At 37.4% G+C, this 19,023-nt stretch overlaps 1 long non-coding RNA gene across 1 annotated transcript; it reads left to right on the forward strand.

The window, feature by feature from the left end:
* The first annotated feature begins 256 nt into the window (after positions 1 to 256).
* LOC136218453 (uncharacterized) lies at positions 257 to 18,281 on the forward strand. Its single transcript, XR_010683799.1, has 2 exons — positions 257 to 616; positions 15,778 to 18,281. It is a non-coding gene; the product is annotated as an uncharacterized lncRNA (long non-coding RNA).
* Positions 18,282 to 19,023: the final 742 nt, after the last annotated feature.

Genomic DNA, 19,023 nt, shown 5'->3' on the forward strand with positions numbered 1-19,023 from the left:
CTTAGGCCTTAAGTACCGAATTAATTCGTAGTGACATTTGGTGAATCATTTAGCCCAAAATATTAAAGGAAAATTTAGTGGTGATTTGTATCGAAGAGTTGCGAGGAATGTTGCTAAAATATCTCGGATTTCCCAGAGCAATGGAGTTAAGGGGAATATAAATCCTAAACTTAACTGATATGGGAAATTGTGTAAGGGAATTTGGTTAAAATTAAACATATAGTTTAATTGATATGTTATGAGGGGTTAAAAAAGGGATTTCAGGAAAGGGAGGGGGCAACTCTTCTTCATGAACCTTCTTCCTAATTTCCATCTTCCTAGTGAAAGAACATGAAGCATCTAGATTACTTCCTTTTCTCTTTTGATTAAAAAGGTCCTCACCCTTCATCTCCTTCACACACTAGAATGGGAAAGAGAGAAAGGGATCTCTTATTCATCCTTTCCGTCAAAGGTTTTGTTGGCTTCCTTTACTTCTAAAAAGTTTCAGACGATTTCACACGAGGGTTTCCGAAGTTGAAATCGGAATGGGTAGAACAGACCAGAATTTCTACTCCGGTAGTCCTGGCATTAACAGTGAGCATTTCTAGAGGGAGAATCGATCATGTAAGGGGTTCAGGTAAAGATACCCATTTTCCTCCAGTCCTAATTTCTTCCGGTTATTGGTTATTAGAAAACCCCAATTCTCGCTTCTCTTTTGTGTCTTGATTTGTTCTTTTTATTGGGTTTTATGTTCAAATTGTAGTTTCCAAGAGAATCCCTTATTTGGTTAAGCTTCAGCTGAAACTATAAGAAGGCTGAGCTACTGTATTTCCTTAAGGTCACTTTTAAAAGATAAGTTAGTCTAGTCTAAACATATCAAAGTATTGTTATATAATAGTTACTTACCAGTAAATTAGGAAATAGTAAATGGTGCAAGAGTTCTTAGTAGTTTGAAATGTGAAACATGCTCCTTTAGAAAGGAATGATCCATTAGAGGCTATGAGTTTAAAATTCAAACAAGAGTAAGGTGTGCCTTCCCTGATAGGATAGAGAAGTCAGAGTAATTAGAGTAATTCTCAAAAGTGCATTCAAAATCTAGTATATTTATATTCTTGTACCTTTCTAAAACCTTGAGTGTTTGGTTAAAACATAACAGAATGATATTTGTGAAAGGAACTTGTGTAAATTGCTTGAATTATCAAGCCCAAAAGACAGCATGATAGGAAACTAGTATCTGTTGTTACGATAGAAAATAAGAACATTGAACTCCATGATGGCGTCGAGGGGAAGTCTACTATTTTTGGGAAGTAAATTATTCATGAATATTTTGAGTCCAAAATGTGTATAACATGCTATAGTTTGGGAAGTATATAATGGTCTGTAATACAAATTATGTATTGATAGGCCTATCAATAATAAGCTTTTCAATCTTATGCTGTTTTGGGATAGAGATTAATCAGAAAGTAAAGGTTTGGAGTAAGCAGTTATAAGTCCTTAGGCATCACATTTGAGGTTCCGTAAATATTACACCTTTAGTAGAACTACGTGGATTTGATTCCCTATTTGAAAATGTCGGGATACGTAGGAAGCTTGATTAAATTTTCAAGTCCAAGCCAATTAGGGAGATGAAATTAGACAGTCAACTTTAAATATTGGTTAAGATTTTATTAGAGTAACGGGTTAGCAAAAATCGAAATTTAAAAAAATCATTCGTTCGTGTAGAGTATGAATTTAGTGATAGAAATGTATATTTGATATTCTTATTGATTGAAATTTGATTTGTGGAATGTGTTAGTGAATATAGATAAATGAAAATGTAATTAATTATTGATCGTAATGTTTGTGATACGGGTGTTACAAATATTAATATTTTGTTTTGAAATAATTTAAATTTACAAATTGTAAATAAATTAACATAAATATCTTTATAATTGCTTGATAATAAGTTTTGGAAGTTGTTGAAGTCATAATCTACTGACCATGTTGACATGTTTGCAAGAGTCCTTGCTCTCCGTGTCACGACCCAACCCAGGCCATGACCGGCGCATAAATTAAATTAACTTTAATCTATGCTAGCCTTAATTCTGAACTAATAAAAATTCCAAAATTTGCTAATAGAATATCAAACTGGTCTCAATTACATCGATAAACTTTAAAAGAATGAAATGTGCAAGTCTAAACCTCAATAATCAAAATTCTCTAACGAATAAAATAAAGCTAAATCCTTAAGCAGTCTCCTTCAACAACAATCCAAGGGTTACCTCACGAACATGGACCTTAATCTGAAAAAGAAATAATCAATGTGGTATGAGATTTTCGTCTATACGAGCGAAAACCTCAGTGAGCAGTAGCTATAGCACACAGCAGAAAAGGAACAGGCAGACAGACTGATACTTTTAAATTATGACAAATATAATTCAAAATAGTATTTCAAAATCAGTTAAACTAAAGGGCAATATAAGATAATCAATTTAAATACTAGAATTCAATTGTCAACCACAATCCTGAAGCCTTTCAAAATATCAAATAATAGAATAATCAGAAAATAAGGCAAAAGCTTCAAAAACACATGGTATAGTGTAGCAGAGTGGTGATACTGCACACCACCAGGGCCAGATAAATGGTAAGCGCTACCAATAACAGATACAGATAACAGATAATCGCCTTCACCGATCTTATGCATGATTCTAATGCTGACACAACTGACGATAAACTGACAACTGACAACCTGACTCAAAGACAAATGCAAGGACCTAATGTTATGAAGATCGGTGAGAGGCCAGATAATAGATACAGATATACTGAGTACTTGTACCAGTTTAAAAACATATAGTATACATTTATAAATCAGAAAATCATAACTGATTGAACGGATTATCAGATTTCTAAAACAAATGTAATAACTGCGATAAATCGCGTATCAGAAAGTACAGATCATATCAAACCAAAATCTTAAAAATTTCAATGTAATTGATATTCAAACAAATTAATATAAAGGCCTGTTTCCAAAATATACGCTCTAATACTAAGGATATTTAGTAAAATTAAGGTCCAAAATATACGCTTTTATCAAAGCGCCCTAAAAGTTCGACTCAGTCAATTTGCGGATTATTGGAATTTCCTATTGGTTCAAGGAAAAGGAAGAACGAATTAACTGATACAATCATGTCTAAACTAATAAGGTAATTAACGTTTTAGAGGGAGAGTAATACACATTCACAACTTCTAATATTTAAGAAATCTGAAAACTTAACTATGGATTATGAAATTGTTATATGTTGCCCCCTCTCCATATAAATAAAGAACAACCCAATGGCGGAAATGATTTGGAAAGAAAAACCAAAGAAATAATCACTCAATTAAAAGCTTTATGAAGCAAGCAAGGCTTTCAAAAGAAATAATTAGTTATTTGTAAGTTGTGGTTAATTAATGCAAATAATACCAACTCCCCTGATTTGAAATTAATTTTAAATTAAAGATATTTTGCACGGAAACAACCAAACCCCAATAAAACAAACAACTACATGAATTAGGCTAATTTATATAATACTAAAAAAAAAAAACTTGCTTGGCTAAAAGCATTTAAAGTTAAATAAATAATAATAAAAAATAATAATAATTTAATTGAATCACTAAACTCAAACCTAGAGAAGGTCTACGGGATAGGATATGAATAAGATTAAGAAAGAAAAAAATCAAATTAGGTACAGTTTTCAAGAATCTTAAAGTGCTTAGAAAAGACATGTCTGAAATAAAGGATTTTAAGGATCAATAGACAATAAAGAACAATATAATATTCTAGACAGGAATTAGACTTACCTATAGAGCTTTTGGTAGCATTGGCCAAGCACAAGAAGAGTCTAAAAGAGGGCAGCAAAAACTTAGAGTTTTAGTTTTTCTTCTTTCAAAACGTAAAGAAGAGCAAGGGTGCCGGCGGCTGCTTCTTGAAAGAGAAAGAGTGAATACCTTTTTTTTTTCTTTTCTTTTTTGACACAGACTAGGTTTTCAAAAGTAGTGTCTAAAGTTTAGAAGTAAACCAAGATTTTAAATAATAATATATTATATTCAAATAACAACTTTTATTTAAAATAACAATTTTTTTTTTCAATCATATTTTATTTTACTGATAATACTGTTAGCATATATATATACCCAAAATTAAGGTTATTACATTCTTCTCCCCTAAATAAAATTTGGTCCCCGAATTTAAACTACAAGGACACTAACTTGGAATATCAAATAAATGAGGATGTCTGATTCGCATTTCAGATTCAATCTCCCAAGTGGCTTCACTACTGGAATGGTTTTGCCAAAGGACTTTAACTAAAGGAATCTCTTTTGAACGCAGCTTCCGAACTTGACTGTCTAATATCCTTATAGGCTGCTCCTCATATGCCAGATCATCTCTAACTTGTATAGTTTGAGGTTTCAAAACATGGGAAGTATCTGGAATATATTTCCTAAGCATCGATATATGGAATACCGGGTGAACCTTAGAGAAATCAGGTGGAAGAGCTAACCGATATGTAACTGCACCAATCCTTTCAAGAATCTCAAATGGGCCTACATAATGCGGACTCAATTTTCCTTTCTTGCCAAAATGCATGATTCCTTTCATCGGAGAGACCTTCAGAAACACATGATCACCGATCTAAAATTCTACATTCTTGCGCCTCGGATCAACGTAACTCTTTTGCCTACTTTGACCTGTTAAGAGTCTATCACGAATAACAAGAACTTTATCTGAAGTCAATTGTATCAACTCAGGTCTTGTAAGTCTCCTTTCTCCAACCTCATCCCAACAAATCGGCGATCGGTACTTACGACCATATAATGCTTCATAAGGTGCCATCTCAATACTAGCTTGATGGCTATTCTTATGGGCAAACTCCACCAAAGGTAAATGATGATCCCAATTTTGACCAAAATCAAAAATACAAGCTCGAAGCATATCCTCTAAAGTCTGAATAGTCCTCTCTAACTGACCGTCGGTCTGAGGATGAAACGCTGTGCTAAACTGAAGTTTTGTACCTAGCGCTTCTTGAAATTTCCTCCAGAACTGAGAAGTGAATTGAGCACCACGATCCGACACAATAGAGACTGGGACTCCATGAAGTCTAACAATCTCATCAATGTATAACCGAGCAAGCTTAGAGAAATCATAGGTTATCTTCACATGAAGAAAATGAGCTGACTTAGTTAAACGATCGACTATCACCCAAATAGAATCATACCCTCCCCTAGTACGAGGCAATCCTACCACGAAGTCCATAGTAATGTTCTCCCACTTTCGCTCATGAATAGGTAATGGTTGGAGCAACCTAGACGGTCTCTGATGTTCTGCCTTGACTTGTTGATAAGTAAGGCATTTAGCAACAAAGTCTGCAACATCTCTCTTTATTCCACTCCACCAGTATAACTCCTTTAAATCTCTATACATCTTAGTGGAACCAGGATGAACTGTATAAGCTGAATAGTGTGCTTCCTCCAAAATTTCCCTTTTTAAATCATCAACATCAGGAACACACAGTCTAGTCCCATAATGAAGAACTCCATCGTCACGAATCACGAAGTCTTGAACCTTACCCTGACAAACATCATTCCTAACTTTACACAATTGAGGATCTTCTTGTTGGGCTGCCTTGATTCTATCTAATAGAATAGGTGTAACACGAAAATGAGCTACTAACGCTTCAAATGTTGCCTCAAATTTTACTCCTTGATCAATCAATTCATGAATGTCACTAATCAAAGGTCTCCTCACTATGGAAATATGAGCTAAGCTACCCAGAGATTTCCTACTTAAAGCATCTGCTACAACGTTTGCTTTCTCTAGATGGTACTGAATTGTGCAATCATAATCCTTGAGAAACTCCACCCATCTTCTCTGCCTCAAATTTAAATCACGCTAATCAAAGATGTATTTGAGACTCTTATGGTCAGTGAAAATCTCACATGTCTCCCCATATAGGTAATGTCTCCATATCTTTAGGGCAAAGATCACTACTGCCATTTCCAAATCATGAGTTGGATAATTCTGTTCGTGCTGCTTTAATTGGAGAGAAGCATATGCAATCACATGACCATGTTGCATCAATACATAACCCAAACCAACCCATGAAGCATCACAAAACACTGTGTAGCCCCCCGATCCAAATGGAAGGGCTAACACTGGCGCTGAAGTCAAACGAACTTTCAATTCTTCAAAACTCTTCTCACACGCTTCTGACCACTGAAACTTCACATTCTTCTGGGTTAACTTAGTTAAAGGAGAAGCTATTCGAGAAAAGTCTTGCACAAAACGTCTATAGTAACCCGCTAACCCAAGGAAACTTCGGATCTCCGACACCGAACTAGGCCTTGGCCAATGAAGAACATCATCAACCTTCTTCTGATCAACACTCACCCCATCTTTGGATACCACATGCCCTAAGAATGCGACACTATCCAACCATAATTCACATTTTGAGAACTTGGTATACAACTGGTTCTCTCTTAGGGTCTGAAGAACAAGCCTCAGATGTTGCTCATGTTCTTCTTTACTTTTAGAATACACCAGAATGTCATCTATGAACACTATCACAAAATGATCAAGGAAGGGCTTAAACACCCTATTCATTAGATCCATAAAAGCTGCAGGAGCATTAGTGAGACCAAAAGGCATCACCAGAAATTCATAGTGACCATACCTAGTCCTGAAAGCTGTCTTAGGTATGTCAACATTTTTAACCCTCAACTGATGATAACCGGACCTCAGGTCGATCTTAGAAAAGTACTTTGCACCCTGGAGCTGATCAAATAGATCATCAATTCGGGGAAGAGGGTATTTGTTACGTATTGTGACCTTGTTCAACTGTCGATAATCAATGCACAATCTCATTGATCCATCCTTCTTCTTCACAAATAACACATGAGAACCCCAAGGAGAGACACTAGGGCGGATGAACCCTTTGTCAAGCAAGTCTTGTAGTTGTTCCTTCAACTCATTTAGTTCAGCAAGAGCCATTCGGTAAGGAGGCATAAATATGGGTCTTGTTTCGGGTGCTAAGTCAACACAGAAATCGATTACTCTTTCAGGTGGCAAACCTGCCAAATCTTTAGGAAAAACATCAGCAAACTCATTCACCACATCAACATTCTCCAACTCGGCACCTTTTGCTTGAGTATCCTTAACATAAGCTAGAAACCCTTCACAGTTCTTATACAACAATCTTCTTGCAGCAATAGCAGAAATAAGACTATGAGGAGCCATGCTACGATCTCCTTGAAATTGAAATTCTATCTCCCTAGGACTTTTGAAAGTTACTAACTTGCTATAACAGTTTAAAGAGGCATGATATGAGGCTAACCAGTCCATTCCCAAAAGCACATCAAAATCTAACATTTCAAGTAATACAAGATCAGCTAAGAGTTCCCTTTCCCCTACTTTTACTAAGCAATTCTTAAAAGTTAGATTTATGTCAAGGACATCTCCTATAGGTGTTGCCATAGATAAAGGACAATCTAACATAGTGGGTGGTACACCAAATTTCATAGAAAAACAAGGAGAAACAAAGGAATGTGTAGCACCAGGATCAATCAAAACTCTAGCATCAAATGAACATACAGAAATGGTACCTGTTGTTGGTCCCGTGTGATTAGTTCCAAGGGGGGGGGGGGGGGGTTAGGAACTAATATAACTTTTTCCTTTTTAATTAAGCTGACTTAATATATTTTCTTGAGTTTGTTAACTCAGCTTTGGTCAGCACGGCCAATTGTAGCGTAAGATAGTTTTAGTCAGATGTTGACTATAACTATTTTACATATGAGTTGGGAATTGACACTTTTGTGGTCAGCTTCCAACTCAACACTCTTATTTACTCAGTGTTAATTTAAACAATTTATATGCCGAGTAAATATAACAAGCAACACATACAGATATATATATATATATATTGAGAGAGTTAGAGATTACTCAGCACGACTTATCCTGGTTCGGCCTCTCCGCCTACGTCCAGTCCCTAGAATCCCTCCGGGCTTTTTAAATCCAATACTGAGCTCTTTAAAGGTAGAGCACAAACCGTTTACAAGGCAGTTGAATATACAAGAGTACCGTCCTCTATTCGTCTACTCAACTCCTACTAAGTGATATACCCAAACACCTAGATTTCTCTATCACTAAGCACTCAACACCGAGTACTCAGCACAACACTCTCAATTTTACAATTGATACAAGTTGTTCTTTTCGGATGAAGAACACTTTAGATGATTACAGAAAATCAATCTAGCTTTTACACAAGAATAGAAATTTGGTGTAAGATCTCTTTTGGTTTTTGTGTGCTTTGTATGTATGCTATTTTTCTCTTGTTGTGTTCGGCTAATGATCCAAGAATGATCATGTCCTTTTATAGTTGAGGTCTGAAGCAGAAATGATTTGAATCTTGGATTTGTCCGTTGATCCAAACGGCTCCTTTTTGAGACAAAGCCCTGGTTAGCTTCAGGTTTGCAGGCCAATCCTGTCGTCTGAATTTCCACAGTCGTCAGGCTTGTCTTCTTCTTGCAAGTTTCGTCTTCTTGTGCCATTTGTCTTTTAGCTAACGAACAGTTGACCCATGCATCTTGAAATTGGCTTTTGCGTAATTCCAAGGTTCTGGATTGGTGCAGATAGTTGTCAGATCTTGTCTTTTAGCAAACGGATCATTCATGTTGTCCTAAAGATCACACAACTTGTCTTTGATAGTCGTTGTCTTTGATTATTGTCAATTCATATACTGAGTTCTCTTTTACTCAGCTTCCATGGTCAGCTTCGTTCTGCAAGACATAGTTCTTAAGAAGACTTTTCTACTTTTGATACCGAGTTTCGTTCCACTCAGCTTCGTTGATTAGCTTGATCTTTAAGCTTCTGTTCTGAAGATAACTTATCTTCTTTCACGCTGAGTTCCACTCTACTCAGCTTGTGCTGTGATCTTATGCTGACTTCATCATGTCTCACTTTTTATTTCTATTTGTATTTATATTTATACTCAACATTGAACAAACATATTAGTACAATTAAATCAAAGCACTTAAATTTAATTGTCCCTTAATCATGGATTAACTTAAATAATTTTGTCAAATCAAAATCATGTGGAAAGGTGTTTCAACAAACTCCCCCATTTTGATGTTGGCAAAATATTTAATTGATGGAACTCAGCATTGAGATTCCCCATGATTGAAATTATTTTTATGCTTCTGAAATCACTCCCCCGTAAGGGTTGCATCTATTTATTTAACTTAACTCTAAACCTTCTAAGATTCAATTGAGTAAAATTAAGGCATGCTTATACTGACTTAGCTCATTTCTAGACCTTCCAAGATCTAATTCAGATGAGCATAGGTCAGCTTTTCAGAAGAGGTCAATGTGTGGAATATGTTTTGACTCAGTTTTGATACATGATTAGTTTGATAACAGAGTTATGGGAAAAAATTTCAGAGTAAGTGTATCAAGTCTAATGTGTACTGAGTACATTCCTTTTCTTTTGTTTGTTTGTTCAATTAAGACAGATCAGCATAAAGCACAGTACGTAAGTAAGCATCACATAAGATTAATCAATTTGGAATAAAAGATGCATAATTTTATAGATAGTCAGCAAGACAAAATTCGCCAGATAAGGAAAAAAATACAAGTCAAGAATAATAAAAAAAAACTAGCCACAACTATTTCTTCCTATTGACTTGGGCAGAATTAACTTTGCCTTTTCCCTTTTGCTGCTGACTACCAGATGCTTCTCCTATGTGCTGAGTTTTATCAGCTTGTTATTTCTCCCCCGTTTTGCTAGCATCGGGCGGAGGAGGAATGAAGGTGTCGTTGAGAGCAGCACGAGTTAATCTTACAGAATAAGCTTTAAGCCGTTTCGTGCTTTCCCTTAGACCATCAAAAACTGGAACACCATCATCCAAGGTAGCACCGGGAATCCTGATAGAGGCACTGAGCATACTCAATATATATTCTTGAGATTTTCCTACCCATGTGATAGTGTCAGTCACCATAGCATAAGTTTGATGGTACATCTTAAGCAAAGCTGAATCATAAAACTGACGTTGAGCATTCGTGTGGCGCACATGTTTGTAGGTGGCTCGAGAGTATTGCAACATTTTGTTCGTCTTGAGTTGGTCAGTTTCCATTTCTTCCTTACTCAAGTTGAGTAGACGGACATCTTCACTAATTTGTTCGACCGAACATTGAGAAGTTGAGGAGATTAGCTCGCGAGTGCCGTTTAGCTCAGAGTTCAACTTGGTAAAGTGTTGATTCAACTCAGCAGAGGTAGCATAGCCCGTGTTGACGGTAGAAAGAGCATTAATTTGGCCTTGAAGGGAATCCATGTGATTCACCATCATTAACTGCAGTTCGGCCAGCTTGACGATGGAGTCTTGCTTGGGTTGCTGTGTTTGGACTGTTGTCATGACACTTACTAGATCTTTGAGACCCTTGATCTCATTGAGGAGCTGAGTGATAGACGAGATTTGTGGTGACTCAACATTTGCAAACCCAACAGCATCGGTATGAGAAGTGTTCAAATCCTGAAGAATAGTTTGAGTGGAGTCATTACTATGACACCCGGACTCAGTAGCATGAAGATAGGCATATATTGCCTCAGGAATTGACTCAGTTGCCGGAATTCGAGTGGAACCGGAGGGGCCAGTTTGGTCAACAGCTGGGCTTTTATTTAGGTCAGCTGCAGGAACTGACTTCTCAACATTCTGCGATATCGGAGTGGAAGGAGGTGGATCGGCAGAGATATTGACCTGCTCAATGTTGGTTTGAGTTGGTGCAGGAGGAGTCAACTCAGTTTGAGCAGGATTTTCCTTTGCATGCTTTTCACTTTGAGCAGCTTGGACTTCGAGCTCTTGCTCGGCAGGGATTGGATTTTCTGGGGTCTTGGCTTGTTCCTCAGGATGAGTAACTGAGGCTTGCTTTTTCTCGAGTTCTCATGGAGAAGGCTCAGTGGTATTGGAGAAGAATTTAAACTGCATGTCAGAGAGATCAGTGATAGGATCCCGCAGAGGAGAATCACCCAAAAGATCAATAACTGGCGATTTGTGAGCCTTTTTCTTAAGTCTTCTCAATTTCTTAGCCTTTGGAGGAGAGGGGTCAGCTCGAATAGAATCAAGAGATTCAGAAGGTGAATTTACCCTTAGGTCAGTATTGAGTTCATCCCCGGCTATGTCTTGCTCGGTGAACTCAGCATCAACTGTCTTACTTGGCACAGTTGGATTCTCAACCCGCTCAATATCCGCTGTTTGTTCTTGCACAACATTATCTTCCTGACATGGCTCAACATCATCATGCTGACCTTCATCGATTCTTAGTTCTTCTACTTCTTGATCAGCAGGGATTTTCTCAAGGTCAATCTCTTGGCTTTTCACGAAGTGGGAATCATCAGAAATAGCAAAACCAAGAGGCACAACATCAATTGGATTAAGACCAGAAGATCTCTTCTTCTTCCTCAGAGGTGTTTCCTCACTTTTCATTTCCTCAGGCTCATCTTGCCTTTTTCGTTTACCAGTTGACTCAGGTTCTTCCTGACCTTGCACATCACTATCCTTCTTTCCCTTAGATACGAATCAGATCTTTTTCGGGACAGCATGAACATCTTTGGAACAGGTTTGAATGGCTTTCCTCTTCTTCTCTCGCTTAGCTTGGTTAGCAGGTTCAGCCATGGCGTCCTTCCTTTCCTTGGGTTGCACATCCTGTACATCATCAACTTCTTCCTCATTTTCCTCAATGACCCCTTTTCCCTTTTTGGACTTGAGGGGTTGGTTGTATACTAACCCAAACAGCAGAGCCGCTGTGATTTCAGTTTCCCAAGTCTCAGTTTCATTAATCAGGTCTATTTGATGAGCTTCAAGGATTCTGGTAATGAGGGACCCCATCCTGAGTTTCCCAGTGCTTCGTTGAAGTGCACCGATAAGAAACACGGACATGTTGAGTGGTTGATAGGTCAGCATGTGCCGGATGAAGCACTGCTCGAAGTTTGAAGCTGATGATGCTGAGTTGATTTTTGGGAAGATAAAGTTAGTCAGGAGGTAGTGAGCCATCTTTTGATTCTGACCCATGCATGTACTAGCTATTTCCCCTTTGTGGTCAGCCGGCTTACAAAACGTCACTGTGTGGTCAAGTTTCTCCTTTGTAGTCCTGAATTCTTTCCCTTTGGCTGGCAGTTTTAGCAAGGTTGCTAGATAAGATGGGGTAATCGTTATTTTTTGGCTTTTGACATGGGTTACCAGATGGTCAGCATCTTCTCGTCAACACAGAGGTTGGAGTAGAATTCCCTTACCAACCTAGGGTAGGCTTTACCAGGAAGGGAGAAGAGTCCAACCCATTCATTTTTCGAGATCCACTCACAGAACGGTTGCTCAGCCATTATGAAGCTCGGAGAGAACCACCGACAGCGAAGTACCTCATGGTTCTTAACGCTTTTATAGACTTTAAGGAAAATCTTTTCATTGGTCTGCTTGTCCTTCTTTTTCTTCTTCTTTTTCGAAGAGGTTGCGAGGTTAGCTTGAGGGCTCTTGCTTGGAGTTTGGTCATGCTGACCTTGTCCTTTGGTGGGAGTCTCGCTATATTCCTGCTGAGGAGGAGACTTAGGGTTTTCATCGGAGTGATTTCTGTCGTAATCACCACCGGAGATATTCTAAGAGTCCGGCATGATTTTCTCAGAGATTTTCGAGAGGTTTTGGAATTTAGAAAGCGGGAGATTTGAATGGCAAAGAATTCGAGTGTAAAGAGAGTTAAGTGGGAAATCTTCCACTCTTTATAGAGGTTTGAATTGATCCTATACGTTGAACTAGCCGTTTTACCTCGAGATGATCAATTGACAAATATCCTGACATTTATGACACATTCGGCGCATGTGTTTTCTAATTATTTCTTACGTCACCCTAGATGGCTATTTAATTCGCGTGCTAGCATTTAATGGTGCAAGTGGGCTTTACTCAGTTTGTTAGAATACTGAACGTTTATGGTACTGAATGCACAGTTTTACATAGAGGGTTTTCGTACTACTTTAGTAAATCATCTTAAGATAATCACTCAGCATGTATGTCTTACTCAGCATAGGGTGATGTTCTATAACACATATTAAGCTCAGCATGTAGGAGTTACTAAATTAGCACAAGTCACTCAGCATGGTAATCACTCAACATTCAATTAAGCACATAGTATTATTGAAGAGGATTAGACATATCGATAGCTTCCCTTAATATGCTGAATTGCTCACGAGCCAAGGGCTTAGTGAAGATATCCGCAAGCTGGTCATCTGTAGGTACGTAGGTCAGCTTGATCTCACCCTTGAGTACATGATCTCTAATGAAGTGATGCCTTATGCTGACATGCTTCATCCTGCTGTGTTGGATTGGATTTTTGGATAGGTCAATAATGCTTTTGCTATCGCATTGGACTTCAATTGTGTCTGTTTTGACTCCGTAATCCTCAAGCTGTTGCTTAATCCATAGGACTTGAACCACACAGCTTCCAGCAGCAATGTACTCAGCTTCAGTTGTAGACAGGGCAACTGATGACTGCTTCTTGCTGAACCAAGATACTAGACAGCTTCCAAGGAAGTGACATCCTCCCGAAGTACTCTTACGCTCTAGCTTATCTCGTCCATAGTCAGCATCAGTGTATCCAATGAGTGTGAAGTCATTTGAATTTGGATACCATAAACCTGCATTAACTGAGCTCTGCAAATATCTAAAAATTCGTTTTACAGCTACAAGGTGAGATTCTCTGGGGTCAGCTTGATATCTAGCGCAATAGCATACTGAGTACTGAATATCAGGTCTACTAGCAGTAAGATAGAGTAAAGAGCCAATCATACCTCAGTATAGCTTACTATCTACTGACTTACCTTTCTCATCCGTGCATAGGACAGTGTCAGTACTGATAGCTCCCATTTATATAGGGTTTTTAGGATTAATTTAGATTGTTTTAGCTTAGTCTTTAGTTAATTTAGATGTTAATTTGGTAGTTTTTAGTCAAATTACGTATTTTCCATTATTTATGGCGTTTTCTGTATTTTCAGGTGTTTTTAGGACTATTTGAGCATTCCCGAACCAGACCGAGCCTTTTGGAGCAATTCCGGACAATTCAGGGACCGTCGGAGCACTTTTGGGACTCGCTAGGGACCATTAGAGCATATTTCGGAAGTCCAGGGACCAAAACGGATAAAAACCAGAGTTCTGCCCCATTTTGGCACTTGTCTCGACGAGACAACCTGTCTCGATGAGACACATAAGTGTCTCAATGAGACAGGTCCTCGTCTCGACGAGACACTGCCTGTCTCGACGAGACGAGGCGGGAGAGGCGCAAAAACGCCTCTCCCTTGCTGGAATGTCGAATTATTATGCCCAAAAAGCCCCTTTTAATATAGAAAACGACCTTTGTACCCCCGGAGACATTAGATTTTCTCCCTAACTCTATAAATAGGCAGCTAATCTTCATTATTCGAGAGGCGGATTCAATAAGGAGCCGTCGTAATGTAGAATTTTAGCTTTTTATTTCCTTGCTTTCTAGATTAGGTTTACTTTCAGTTTTTATTGTTATTCAAGAACAATTGATGGGAGAAGCTCCAGATCTTCTATTTTTGTAATCAGAATCGACAAGCGGGTTTTGGATTTCTATCTCTCCCTCTTATCTTTTCCTTTTATATTCAATTGAAGATGTTTTTCCGTTATTCATGATTTCCTCCTATTTTGATTAGTTTGTCTATGAACTGATCCCCATCCAATTTGGGATGAGGATGAAATTGATTGTATGAATATGTGTGATTAGGGATCTAGGACCTTTGATTGATCAGTTTATGCATGCTTAATGCCTTGATATTGTTAGAAACAGGATTTATGCTAGAATGAACATTGATAATGATCAACTAGCCTGTTTATGTATATAATGTGCCTAATGCCTGTGACCCTGACATTAAATAGGATTATAGATAGATGAGAACCTGACCACGGAATCGTCTATACCGAATCTGTGTAAACCTGACTTCGCTAGAGACCACTAGGAATGAGGCTCTGTGGCTGGGCTACGGCTTTAGCCTTAGTTGTCAATAAACCTAATGCTTTGCATGACCTAGGGTATATGCCTAATCAAGCCGTCACCCGAATGCATGTGAATAGGAAGGATAATTCTGATCAAATTAGTCTTTCACTTAGGACAATTACCTTCAATCATTGGTAAAACATAAATCTGAACTCTCTAAACCCATACATAGGATTTAATCAAAGGATTCTCCAGCCTAGGTTGTGTCATCCATTAATTCACCTTCTACCCTGTCAATTATTCCCTTTATTTTGTTATGTTTATTTCCTTCAATTCAATTAGTTATTTATTAAAAACCCAAATCTTTATCCAACCCTCTAAACAATTAGATCATTCTAGGTAGATTTGCTAGTTGTAACGAATAGTCTTTGTGGTTCGATCTCGTGCTTAGCACAATATTACTTGTTGCGATAGGATACACTTGTCCTATTAAATGCTACATACTTTACGAGCATCAAGTTTTTGGCGCCGTTGCCGGGGACTATTTTGTTTATAATTAGATTAAATTTGCTTGGAACTATTTTATTTATAATTAGATTATATTTCGAAATACCCGACAACAACACCATCAAGTTTTTGATTAAATGTTGCCAGGACTAATTCGATTATAATCTGCGTAAATTGAATAGGTTGAAATGATTGTTTAGATTTGTATAAAAAAATCATTAATTTTTTTTTTCTTTTTCTCTTTCGTTGTTTTCTTTTTATACTTATTTCTTTTTTTTTCCTAATGGCAGGACCCTATAAGCAAAACACTCGCCAACGCTAAATTGATTTCTATGACATTCGTTTGGATTTCAAAGCTTAGCATCGGACATTCGGGGTTGGAGTGACAGCCACCCCTGAGGGAGTTTTTCTATCATATTTCTTTTCTGCACTTTATGTTTTGCTTTTATGGATTTTATGAAGTAAATGCATGTGTAAGTGTGGGGAGGAGATAATAGGATAGAATGGCTTTAAATTCTTGCCATTAATTTGTTATGTTTTTGTTTTAATTTTAGGATTTCATGCTTTCTGTTTTTGTTTGCCTTTTATTTTGATTCTAGGAATAAAAAGAATACTAGGCAGTTGAATTTGATACATTTAGCTATCCCGCAATACAGTTGACAATGCGCTTAAATATTTGTACATTCTAAACGAAATTGATGCATGAGAAAAATCTTGAACAACGTTTGAGTCTCCAAAGAGTATTATTTGCCTAAAATTGACATGGAACGGAACGTTAGTTGAGGCTAGGATTGATACAAATAACCCTTCAATTGTGAGTTAGAGCCATAAAGATCAATATTTTAGACTCATGATTAGGAACAATTGATCTCTTAGGTGCGGGATTACATTTATTGTCTTTGTGCTCATAGGAATTGCATCCAATACTGGTTGAATTTTGTGTTTCTATTAAACTTGATATGATTAGGCAACCTAGGTATAGCCCTTTGTGAAATTTAACCTATTTCTTTGTTTAGCCAAAATCCCTTAACAATTCCCCTAGATAAGCCCCTTTGAGCCTTTTATCCCTTTCTTTGATCAACCCTGTTACAAACCTTAGCCTTCTTAAATATCCTTTCTCACCCAAGTTAATTGACTCAATTTAGTTTTGATGAATCCTTAGACACACCTATCTTTCCATTTCCCGCTAGCAATCATTAAAATGTTGTAATTTTAATAGAAGAAGCAACCTTTACCCAATTGAATTTCACTCTTTTTCCCCTCTATTCAAAGAAAAAAATAAATGGTTAAAAACCAAATAAAAAAAAAGAAAAAAGAAAAAAAAATAATAGAGGAAAGGATAAAAGATGTGTTTATATTTTAGTTCCTTCCCAAATTCACAAACACAACCTTGAGCTTAAACCTTCTTATACATAGCGGATAACGTGTCCCTTTTGGATTCTGACTTGCTTGAGGACAAGCAAGATTTTAAGTGTGGGGAGGTGGTTTATAGCTCCCTAAATGCGAAAAATGTGTCCTTTTTGCAAAATTTTTAACTATTTGAGTCATTAACTTTTTGCCAATAAATTCCCTTTTTCCTACCCTAAACCTTTAGCCAATGTTACAACCCTTTAAAGACCTATGATTTTGTTTAATTTTAATGCATTAATTTTGACCGGATGGATAATGCAATCCCAATGTGACCACTTTGTGCAATTAAATGTAGAGCGTTTACAAAAAAATTTACACCCAAACACTTGAGCGTTAGAGTGACCACTTGTGAGCTATCAATTTTAGTCATTTTCTTTCGTTTTCATGAAGTGTTGATCGATAAAACCAAATTAATCAGTTTTGGAGACTCATCTGAGGTTGATTATGTTTTTAATTGCAAAATGAGTAGTCTGAACTGTTGTGAATAATAAAGTGCAGTAGATTCTTGTTTTTGTAAGGGAGCTATTTGTTGATTTTTCTCTGCTTTGGATTCTGTCTTGCTTGAGGACAAGCAAGATTCAAGTGTGGGGAGGTTGATAGCTCCCATTTATATAGGGTTTTTAGGATTAATTTAGATTGTTTTAGCTTAATCTTTAGTTAATTTAGATGTTAATTTGGTAGTTTTTAGTCAAATTACGTATTTTCCATTATTTATGGTGTTTTCTGTATTTTCAGGTGTTTTTAGGACTATTTGAGCATTCCCGAACCAGACCGAGCCTTTTGGAGCAATTCCGGACAATTCAGGGACAGTCGGAGCACTTTTGGGACTCGCTAGGGACCATTAGAGCATATTTCGGAAGCCCAGAGACCAAAACGGATAAAAACCAGAGTTCTGCCCCATTTTGGCACTTGTCTCGAGACAACCTGTCTCGACGAGACACATAAGTGTCTCGACGAGACAGGTCCTCGTCTCGTCGAGACAGTGTCTCGACGAGACGAGGCGGGAGAGGCGCAAAAACGCCTCTCCCTTGCTGGAATGTCGAATTATTATGCCCAAAAAGCCCCTTTTAATATAGAAAACGACCTTTGTACCCCCGGAGACATTAGGTTTTCTCCCTAACTCTATAAATAGGGAGCTAATCTTCATTATTCGAGAGGCGGATTCAATAAGGAGCCGTCGTAATGTAGAATTTTAGCTTTTTATTTCCTTGCTTTCTAGATTAGGTTTACTTTCAGTTTTTATTTGTTATTCAAGAACAATTGATGGGAGAAGCTCCAGATCTTCTATTTTTGTAATCAGAATCGACAAGCGGGTTTTGGATTTCTATCTCTCCCTCTTATCTTTTCCTTTTATATTCAATTGAAGATGTTTTTCCGTTATTCATGATTTCCTCCTATTTTGATTAGTTTGTCTATGAACTGATCCCCATCCAATTTGGGATGGGGATGAAATTGATTGTATGAATATGTGTGATTAGGGATCTAGGACCTTTGATTGATCAGTTTATGCATGCTTAATGCCTTGATATTGTTAGGAACAGGATTTATGCTAGAATGAACATTGATAATGATCAACTAGCCTGTTTATGTATATAATGTGCCTAATGCCTGTGACCCTGACATTAAATAGGATTATAGATAGATGAGAACCTGACCACGGAATCGTCTATACCGAATCTGTGTAAACCTGATTTCGCTAGAGACCACTAGGAATGAGGCTCTGTGGCTGGGCTACGGCTTTAGCCTTAGTTGTCAATAAACCTAATGCTTTGCATGACCTAGGGTATATGCCTAATCAAGTCGTCACCCGAATGCATGTGAATAGGAAGGATAATTCTGATCAAATTAGTTTTTCACTTAGGACAATTACCTTCAATCATTGGTAAAACATAAATCTGAACTCTCTAAACCTATACATAGGATTTAATCAAAGGATTCCTCAGCCTAGGTTGTGTCATCCATTAATTCACCTTCTACCCTGTCAATTGTTCCCTTTATTTTGTTATGTTTATTTCCTTCAATTCAATTAGTTATTTATTAAAAACCCAAATCTTTATCCAACCCTCTAAACAATTAGATCATTCTAGGTAGATTTGCTAGTTGTAACGAATAGTCTTTGTGGTTCG

Source organism: Euphorbia lathyris, chromosome 2 (genome assembly GCF_963576675.1).
Source record: "Euphorbia lathyris chromosome 2, ddEupLath1.1, whole genome shotgun sequence".
Taxonomy (NCBI): domain Eukaryota; kingdom Viridiplantae; phylum Streptophyta; class Magnoliopsida; order Malpighiales; family Euphorbiaceae; genus Euphorbia; species Euphorbia lathyris.